General features: G+C 46.2%; 1 long non-coding RNA gene across 1 annotated transcript; it reads left to right on the top strand.

Moving 5' to 3' along the window:
• The first annotated feature begins 512 nt into the window (after nt 1-512).
• LOC144250674 (uncharacterized) lies at nt 513-8559 on the top strand. Its single transcript, XR_013342529.1, has 3 exons — nt 513-801; nt 3609-3910; nt 6395-8559. It is a non-coding gene; the product is annotated as an uncharacterized LOC144250674 (long non-coding RNA).
• The last annotated feature ends 2380 nt before the right edge of the window (nt 8560-10939 follow it).

Below are 10939 nucleotides of genomic sequence, written 5' to 3'. Positions count from 1 at the left end.
ATCCACCAGCATGGTCATGACACAGAATAGTCTCATTACCCCAAATTTCCCACCTGCTTTTCCTTGGTTCTGTGAGGTGTTTTATGTGCAAAGGAGGGATGGTTCCACTAGAGGACGCAAGAAAGGCCCCATGGCTGACCTGGTCTGCAATGGGATCCTCTTTGTGCTCATGATGCCTGAATAAGCACTCCATTGACCAAGAAATCAAGGACCTGAGAAATGGGGGAAGCAGCCCATCAGTCATTCTCTTCACTTAGATGTTGGTGAGAAAGGCTTGGGAATAGAAAGAAATATGAGAGTGAATTCTGTGTGTCTGCAGGGAGAATGGAAAACTGACCACGTCCCCTGAGGTGGCTTTAGGCAGAGCCAGCTGGAACTCACAGAGGCCATCAGAGCTTCAGTAGGAAGGGCAGCCTGAAGGACGCTGGGCTCGTGACCCATTCTGCTCACTGAAGGGCCTGGCCTCCTTTCCAGGTCATTGTGCCTGTAGGATCTGTGATCACCTGTGTCTGAAGGGCTCTGCCTTCCCTGAGCTGTGCCCAGAGGTGGAGTTGCTGGATTCCATGGGCCCTCCCCTTACTCTGCCCAAAGAAGACACCAACATAACTGCCACCAAAGCCTGCTGTGCCACTGTGTGGCCTGCAGGAGTGGGAGAAAAGGAGATACCAAAACAAGGTGAACAATGAGCTCAAGTCTGCCAGTTACAGACCCACCCCTGGGTCTGGCCCAAATAACACAAAGAGTACCATTCTGCTGGCATCTGAAAATAGAAACAAGAGAGGAAAGACGTCTAAACCTTGGGTAAGTAGAATTAAGGCTGCTGTGGGAAACCACCCCCATTAGAATGAGTGTGTGTGTGTGTGTGTGTGTGTGTGTGTGTGTGTGTGTGTGTAGGAGACTGAGGGTGGCTGAGGCGGAGGACCAGGAGGACCTGAGATGAAGTTACAGGAGCAGCTATTCCACACTGTCCTCTCGAAGGAGAAAAGAGACCTCAAGGAGCTACAGAGTGAGGGCAGGGGACAGAAATCATATTGGCTGATCCTCAGAGAGCAGGACAGAAATCCCTGATCAATGACTAGCTCCTAGGGACTCAGGGGTACCTGCCTCTCATCAGGGCACACCTATATTCTACCAAAGTCTAGGTACTGGCAACCAAACAAATAGCTCTTCTTCTGGATGCAGCTCCTTGGCAAGAGCTTTCAGGGATAAGGATGATTCCAACCCTGTGCTGCTTCTTTTCTTCACTCATTCATTCACTCATCCCTCCAACTGCCGGGCCCTCGCCATACGTGGGTAGACTTTTTTCCTTCCAGAACCACAGTCTCTTTGGGCTGTTGCCACAAAGTCCACCACCCTGAAAAGGAGAAATAGGAGAATAAGTCCCCGTGACCAGGCCAGTGCTCACAGCCCAGGAGCGGGAAGGGGCTTCTTGTTTCTTGACTCTCTGGGGAAAGGTAGCCTCAGGGCCAGAGCTGGAGACTCAGGCCTGCAGCTTCCTGTCCAGTGGATAGGGAGCCACTAGAGATCCTTGACGGAGGGCCAGAAATTTCCAGATCTGTGGCTGAACCCCAAGGAGTAATTGCTAGGTTGTTTGCTCTAGACACTGAGATAAGTGTCCCTGAGCCCCGTGAGGACTCTGGCATGACTTTGAATGGCTCCTGGCCTGAGAACTCCCTTCGTGAGGCTCAGACCCTTGGCAGGCCATACACAGCCCCTGAAGCTGCTCCAGCCCAGGGAGAAGTACCCGGCACAGAGAGGGCAGAGCCTGGGACAGGCTGCTGGAAGGTCACGACATTGTGGTGCATGCTGTCACACAGCTCCTGAGTGGCACCCGCTCAGGCCGAGCAGCGGGGACGTCTGGTCCAGGTCAATTGGAGATTGATTTACTTGACATGTCCAAGTTATATGTCTATTGGATTTCTACAGATGGCTGATCTTGGGTTGATATCACACCCGACAGAGGAAGGAGAGTGACGAGATGGGCTGTCTGCACAGATCTTGGCTCCTGCAGCCTTTCCGGGGCAGCAGGACTATTTAACCCTTACAGGCAGGCGTGACCCTGCCAGTCCCAGGAATCATATCCAGCTCCAAACAGGGGATCATTTAGGACCCTGGGGCCTGTGATTTTTTGATCAGAGTCCATCAGTTGGTATGGTTCCATCTCCTGGATTACAAATCTGAGGGGCTCCTCCTCAATTAGGAGGATTAGTGGGCTCTGTGAACACCTCCCTTATTTTCTGTGGCCAAACCCCACATTTGGGTACCATCTCCTTCTGAACTATGGCAGGCCCTGGCACAGTTGACTTAAAATCCTCCAGAGATTAGTCCTGCCCCTGAGTCTGTGTCTGGGGCCCTGACATCTCTCAGATATTGTCTTGTTCTCAGTGTTTGTGCGTTCTTCTCTGCTGATCCCTACCTGCATGTTTCATCTGATCCCTGGATCCAGCCATTCATGCTCCTCAATGATGTGTACACACCAGGAGCCCTGAGGCTTCAGACTTGAACCTCTGTGCTCCAACCTCACAGTAAATATCTGCCAGACCATATCCTAGGACGTTTTAACCACTGGATACGTGCTTATCTTCCCTGCCCTTGGGACCTAGGATCCCATTTACTGGTGAGTGGATTCAGTGCTAACTCTTCACCCCTTCCTGCCATGCCACCTGCCAGGAGAAACTGGCAGGTCCTCCTCCCAACCTTGCTGCATGCACTGACCCCATTACCTACAGGGCTTGGACTCTGCCCTGTGTCTCTGTCTCTGTTCCCTCTGAAGTATAAGGCCATATCCCTGGACAGTCTCACCTGGATGTCAACTTTATAGATGCCTGCAGGAAAGAGGACATCCCGTGCCTCGCTGGAGGGCTGAAAAGGGACAATATTTTATGCGAAGTGACCTAACCATATGCTTCTGGGTTTGAAGGAATGCTTGGAGGGTGTCCATCAGAATCCAGAGCAGCCAGGAGGAAAGGCTAGAACAAGACGTTCTAAAAAGTTGACCCTATTTTGTAATTAATCACCTAATGTCATGTAACAAACATTTATAGAGTGCTGACCACATTTTTAAAAAAAGACAATTCAGACCCTAGAAAGGGATGAGCTAGCATCCTGAGGATCAAATACAGTCTGTTGAAGATTCATGGCCTGGTGGTTGGCATGTGAGCTCTGATCAGGGATTCTCTGGGGGCTGGAATGTGACAGAGGAAGTTGGCTCACCAAAGGCAGCCCATCGGATGTGGCAGGACTCTTAGTGAACTCCCAGAGGGAAGGCACACCTGGGGTGAGAATCCGTGTGGACCTGCTCCAGTCTTCTTCCCTGCTGAGAAATCCACCCTCCCTAGTTGTCTGGTCCTGACAAGCCTGGTTTTTTGATGAGGACAGAACCCGGATACAGAGTCAACTTCATCTCTCTATTCTTTAGTTTTCTCATTTGTAAACTAAAAGCTCTCACACTTACATCAGAGGATTGTTACAGCAGTTCATTGAACTATGGAGATAATGTATGTGAAACCTTTGGTGTGTTGCCTGGAACTTGGTAAATTTTTAAGAAGTGATAACCACTGAATTTAATCTTTAAACTTGAGTAACCAGGTTTTTTTTTTTTTTTTCAGGAGGAAGATAATTTCCTTTTACTTACCTATGTGGTCATCTTCAGTGGCCTGATGCTTGGACCCAAGTTATTCCCTAGGGCCTGGGGACTAGTCAGTCTCACTGACCAATGCACTATTCAGCTCTTCTTCTTATCTAATGGGGTCCCCTCTGGAAGATGCCACAAACAAGCCATCCAGAGTGTGCAAGACCTTTCAATTCATTCTCTCTGTTCCTTGAAGATGTTTTGATAATGCATTCAAATCTACCATCACAATGATGTGAACAACGGGCTTTCTTTGAGGAGAACAAGATTGTAAACTGAGTGAGTGTGTGCTGAGGGGCCAGGGGTGGTGGTGAGGGGACCCCCATCTCTCCCCCATTCTCACCTGGGAGCTCAGCTCTGCACCACCAGCTCCAGTCTCCTTATGCATCCAAGTTGGGCCTTACACCACCCACCCCGCTCAACGCTAATTAGATGTACATGTGAACGATCATTTTCACACCCTCTCTTCTTTTATCCAAATTAAGCATTTAATTGCCTAATAAGAGTGTTTCCAAGATAATCAAAGGGAAGGAGATCCACGAAAAGCCAGGGAAGGCTGGAGGAAGGGCTCAGAACCTAACAAGTGGGGCTGTGCCATGGGATATCTGTGGGCCTTCCCACACTGGACCTCTAGGGACCCTCGTGGGACCATCACCAAGATTTAAGCCAAGGTTCCACCTGCCAGCAGGCCGTCATGCCCCGCACACAGGCTCTGTACAGGATTCCTCCAGGCTGAATAATTAGGTGTCAGCTGGGGATCATTTTTCTTCTCTCTTTTCTTATTTCTTCTCACATCTTTCTCCTCCCCCTGGTAGAAATAAACTTCTAATTCCACAAGGATCTCACAAGGATTTCACATTCATTCATTAGACAATTTTCACCAAGGGCATATTCCAAGGATATTATTGGTCATGTCAAGGTGAGTAGCTTGGACATAAGTTTATGTAAATTTTTAAAATTATTTTGTAAATATTGGCCTCATTGGAAGAGTAGAGTATATGATCAAAAATCACTTTCAGTTGTTTTACTTACTGTCCCTGGGCTTTGACCTGGAGAGAAAAGGTAACCATCTTCCACAATGAAAAGGTCCATCTGGTAAGCCAGTTTACTGTTCCGAGGGCTGGGTGGCACTTACCATGTGCCAGAGCCTGAACAGGAGGGTTCCACGCTGCTATTATCCTATTTTCTTTCTGTCCTGTTTACTGTAAAACTTGCTCTGTGTGAGGCACGGAGTCACCCAGTGGGGATACAAGACAAATAATGACTCACCATTGGGTGAGAAAATGGATGTGTGAAGGATGCAGTGAAGCCCCCCCCCCCAGGGCAAGGCAGAATGATGTGGGGCATTTCCTGCTCTCCAGCATCCTCTGTCCTTCAGAGCAGTGTCCATAGACCCCTATTAGTGCAGCCTTTCACTCTCCTAGTGTAGCACCTTAGAAACACACAGACAAGGAAATAAGTCTTGAATTCTAATTCCACAAGGATCTCACTCGCCTCTGTGCTCTCATCAAAAAACCTCCCATTTGAGCACATGGCTCCTAGAACCCTTGCAATCTCTAGAATAGTATGGAAGTCTTTTGTATGCTAAGGTGGGGAGACCCTAGACAGCTTCAGGACAAGGCCTGTCGCCAGGAAGACCAAGGCAGGCTTAGAGGACAGGGACTGTCAGCTGTGTCTCCATGAGCTCAAAGAAGGGGAGAGGGGCTGGAGATGACTCACCCATGACCAATTGGTGATTTCATCAATTTTGCCTACATAATGTAACCTCCTTAGAAACCCCTAAGGATCTGGAGAACTGTCAGGTTGATGAACACACCCAAGATGCTGGGAGGGTGGTGTGTCTGGGGAGAACATGGAAGCTCCACACTTATCCTATGTGTCTTTTTTTGGTACTGGGGATTGAAGCCAGGGGCACGTACATAAGCACTGAGCCACATCCCCAACCCTTTTTTTGTGTGTATTTTATTTAGAGATTGGGTCTTAATGAATTGCTTAGGGCCTTGCTAAGTTGCTGAGGCTGTCTTTGAACTCACCATCCTCTTGCCTCAGCCTCCCACGCCACTGGGATTACAGGTGTGCACCCCCACGCCCAGCCTGTGGGTGTCTTCTCTTGGACTGTTTCTGAGTTGTAACTTTACAGTAAGGCATGATCGTTAAGGAAGCACCTTCCTGAGTCATTTGAACTACTCTAGTAAATTATTGGAACTGTATTGAAAGTCTTGAAACCCTGTGGGTTCTGTGTGAGTGTCAGAATTCAATTGGAAGATGCTCAGATGGTGTCCTCAGCGCTGGAAAAGTAGCTAGTAAGGGAACCTCATCCCCCCACATCTGGGTGTCAGAAGTGTAAGTAAAAGCAATTCAATCTTGTACCCAGTTTTTCTTGCAGCAAAAATGGCCAACAGGAGAAAAGGCTCAGCCTGGTAGGTTTTGTGCTGGACTGAGGCAGGAGATGGTTCTAGAATTGGAGAGAGAGTGGTCTCTTAGGACAGGAGTGGTCCTGCTGCAGGATATCACTAGTGCAGTCTCTCCTCTGCTTCCCCTGCCTATGGGCCCAGGCACTCTGGCTCTAGAACACATCCCCTCCAACTGGCTTCATAAGCACTGCTTCAATCAGAGTTTGTGCTGGCCTGGAAGTCCCACTGCTGACCCCCTCTGTTCTTCCCCTCTTTCCTTTGCCCTTCAGAAGCTGTCTAAGGATCCTGGTAATGCTCAGTTTCCAAGCAGAACAGGGACAGGAAATCTGGTGTTCTTCCTTTCCCACAGATCCACAGCTGTTCCTGCTCAGCGGGTGGAGAGCCAGGCCCGCCACTTCAGGAGAGGAGAGAACTTAGGTGCCACTGATTCCTGCCAGCAGGAGGACGGGATGTCTACATCCCATTGAAGGACATGCCCAGATCCTTCCTGGCCACGTGGTGAGCAAAAATCTGTCACTGAAGTCTGCTGTCTTGGCAATCTGCAGTCTGCAAGTTCATAGAGAGACCAAGAGCCAAGAATTTGCAGTTAGAAAGCAGTGTGGCTGCAGGCAGACTGGAAGAGTTTGGCACTGCCAAAAAACTCAGGCAGAACGGCCCAGCCAGGAGACAGTCTCATCAAACCCTTTCAGGGCAGAGGAGCAAGACCCTAGAAAGACATGAAGAATATCATGGGAGCTCCAGGGCTCCTCCTAGACATCATTCATTTCCTCTTGATCACTTTCTTAAAAACTCCCCTCAAGCTTCCAATGCATGCTGGGACACTTGGTTCCACAGTCCCCTTCGTATGGTAAAGGGTGTTGTTTGCTCTGATGCTGGGGTAACAGGCCAAGCCAGTGGCGCTAGTCCTCCAATTCTGAGAGCTGTGGAGATACCCGGGACCTCTAAGAAAGTTCTTACTTATATTGACAGAAATTTCGCCTCGCTAGAATGTCTATTCATGAATGCAAATTCTGAAGTTCCAGAGAACCAGGCTTCTCCTTTATGTGACAATCTTCCAAGACTTTGAAGATATTTAAGAAACACAACATCTCATCTTATCCAGGCAAATTACACCCCTCCCTCTTTCTTCCTGTGACTGTTTCTAAGCCCCTCTAATCCTCTGGTTTTCACTAGATGTTGAGAACTTGTTAAAGAGTGGTCTGCAGACCTGCGGCATTAACATCACCTGGGAACTTGCTAGAAATGCAGGCTTTCAGGCCCAATCCCAGGCCTCCTGAATTAGAACATGCATTTTAACAGGTGATCTATACACTTTTTGAAGCTTGAGCTTTGAAGCTGTTTTATAGCCTGCTCACAGCCATTACACAGACACACGCACATGCACACACACAACCGCTCTCTAACAATAGGAAAACGAGTAATTAAATTATGACATATCCAGGCTATGAGATACTGTGTATGCATTGGGCATAGAAACAATAAAGAAACTACATAGACACCTGGGGAAGTGCTAATAATAATCTAAATGTTAGTTAGCTAAAACACTACCATTTAAAGAGAACTCTAACTACACTCTAGACTCCGTATTAGTGATTCCTTCCTTGCATCACCACAATAACCTCACAAAAAATAGAGAGCATTCTCACTGCCATTTTTAAAAAGTGGTGAATGAGGCTCAGAGAGGGGAAGTAACTTGCTTATGATCATACAGCTAGAGCCCAGGCAGTTTCTTTTCAGAGCCTACGTACCTGCTGCTACAGCCAAATGATGAAGCCACAGTTACAGAATGGTGTATGTGCTGTGACTGCAACTATGAGGATGTATATTGGACAATCTCTTATGCTGTCATATTGTGTTATTGTAATAAAAATAATAAAAGCCAGCACACCCCAAACTGACTATAGCTTTATCCAACCCCAGCAGCATTTCTATCACCTCCCTTACATTTTCTTTCCATTTAAACAAGGTTTACAATATAAAAATAATAAACACTCAGGGTTAAAAAAATTTTTCATCTACATGAAAGGACATAAAATGAAAAGAATTCCTCCCCATATCCCTCTTCCACTTTAAGATTACCACTGTTATCATTGTCTTGTGTATCTCCCCCAAAATGTGTTCTGCATTTAAAATAATGAACACACACACACACACACACACACACACGTCCATGTATAAAATAATACACACTCGTTCTACTCTTAGCTTGGATTCATCTGTGAAAGCAGCCTTGTGATTGGCTCCTGTTTTATTTATGATAAATTGGAACACTAAGATCTTTCTCACATGAAGTGTTATTAAGTTTTCATCTCTCCATCTTGTGCAGTCTTTTTTTTTCTCACCTAAATGTAGGATATTTTATGTCTTCTTATTGAGTTTCATGTAGCTGGTTGTGTTCTAGCATTGCAAGCAATTTAATCTTTTATTTTTCTTCTGATTCTAAAGTATAGAAGCTTTCTCCTTTATAACTCTAATAAGCATGCCCTGATTTTTTTCAGGTCTGGAGGGATTAACTACAGAGTGGGGGTCGGGGTGGGCATAGGAGAGTCCCTAAAACCAGAAAGCTAAGATGATCTACCAAAATGTTATTGCTGATTGTCTCTGAATAGCGAGGGTTTTATTGTCACTTTTTGCCTTTCTCTGGTTTCCCAATATTTGACAATGAGTGTGGGTCAAATGCTGCCACTTAAAAAATCGAATAAAAACTGGAACTTTATAGATTGGATACTGTTTCTTTCTCTTCACTACCTTCCCTTTGCTGCAAGACTGTAGCACCTCCCACATGTGCCTGACCCACTGACTTTAGATTTGAACCAGGAGACCTGCTCTGGCCAATGAGGTGTTGACCCATGTGATATGAGCAGAGCAGAAGCTTCAATCTGCTGGTGTGGTTTGTCTTGCTGTCTGTGATTCTCCTGCTCAACATCCACCTCGAGAAGAACATGCTCTAGGTAACTGTTGGTCCTAGAATTGAGAGTCCTTGGAGCAGATGAGAACTTGGTCCCTAACCTGAAAAGTGACTCCCCTCCCCCATCAACCCACAGAGCCCTAAATGAGAAAAATAAATGTAATGTGAGAAATTTCTTTTGTACCACATTACTCCCAGTAGCAGTTACCTGCTCTCTTCCAGATGTTGCTGACCTTCTCCTTGCTTTGTGTCCTCATCACCTGCCACTCCAGCTGTGCCCACCCATTCTTGCCCTTAAGTCACCTTCCTCTTCACATTACCTATGTGGCAAGATCACCAAGGGAAGCCATGATTCCTGGATGGTCTTAGTACTCTCCTCTGCAAAAGATTCTAAACTGTGGATTAGGAAGAGTTCTGGCCCTTAGCTTAATTATGGGGTGTTAGGGACTGAATCATGTGCCCCCTCATTCATATATTGCAATTTTAACCCCCAGTATCTTAGAATGTGCTCTTATTTGGAAACAGGTACAGATGTAATTAGTTGAGCCCACAGTGGAGAAGGGAGGGTCCCTAATGATTCCTAACCCATATACTGGTATCATTATAAAAAGGAGAAATTTGGATATAGATCCATACACACTGGGAGAATGCTATGGGAACACCTAGGCAGGTATCAGGATGATGCTTCTATAAGCCAAGGAACACCAGAGAGAGCTAGCCAAACACCAAAAGCTAGGAGAGAAACATGAAACAAACTCTCCCTCCCAGCCTCAGAGGGATCAGAAGTCCTTTTCCCAGACAGAACGCTGTACCCTCCCAGCTCATGCCTGATATTCAAGGAACTCAATTGTGGGGCCTGGGGTCTATTTCCACAAACCCCTTCATTGTCTATCTGGTGCCAGACTTTCTGAACTATGGATGCTAAGTCCCCCTCTGTAGTCCATAATGACAGAGTGCTGCCCTGCCTGACAGGTTGCCCTAAGCCCATGACTCTACCTTCTGGAAAACACTGCTCACCAGGAACTGGACTGCTTTCCAGCTCACAGGGCCACCTCTTACCACATGGGTTATCAGGAAAGGCTAACCACGTGCAAATGCCCTGCTAGCATGAAAACACGGGTGTCTGTGTGCCTCCCTCAATCTGCCAGTGAGGACTTTTATCAAAAAGTGGAATAAGTGAAGTTCAAACTAGAATATTAGAAAATTAGAGCTGGAAAGAGCCTAAAGATTATCAAGCTAGTGCCTCCATTTTACTGATGAGGAACCTGAGATCCAAGAGAGGAAATGACTTGGCCAAAGTGAGTCCTTGGCAAAGAACATAAGACCACAATGGCAAGACTTCTTGGGGTAACTACAGTGGCTCTAATTACTGACAGCTTTATTTTCTCTTTGTCCCTGATCATCTATTTAATAATATATTACATTTTATTATTATAGAAGCATGTTAATTGCAATTGCAATTTCACATTGTGGAGTAGAGATCACAGTGGAAAGGGATAAGTTGTCTCCCTTCACCCCAAACGCAGAGGTTCCGCTAGCAGGATCACCACTCATTCGCTCTCCAGTTTTAGCAATTCTATTGGATACCACCAAATAACCTGCTGATCCTCTTTTGTGTTCCAACTTCAGACAGCATTAATTTTTGTTTTGAGAAACTATTACCCTGATCAATAATATATCAAACTTCTGTATTTTTGATGCTGCCCTTTAGACATCATCTGCTCCCTACAACGCATGGAAAAGAGAAGGCTCATTCACCTCTCCTCAGATCTTTTTACATGGTCAAAGTTTGTAACATTTCTTTTTATTTGGAGAAAATAATTGTTTTGTTAGCATTTGCCCATAACAATTCCAAAAAATACACAGCAATTAAAGCACTGCAAACATGTAAATATTATTCATCGCAGATCCTAACACCGTCTTTTTCCCTCTCAAAAATATATCCTCTCCTTTGTGATTAAGGAAGGCTGCTCAGAAAGTAAAAGT

Source organism: Urocitellus parryii, chromosome 2 (assembly GCF_045843805.1).
Source record: "Urocitellus parryii isolate mUroPar1 chromosome 2, mUroPar1.hap1, whole genome shotgun sequence".
NCBI lineage: Eukaryota > Metazoa > Chordata > Mammalia > Rodentia > Sciuridae > Urocitellus > Urocitellus parryii.
This window is presented reverse-complemented; position numbering and strand designations above follow the sequence as displayed.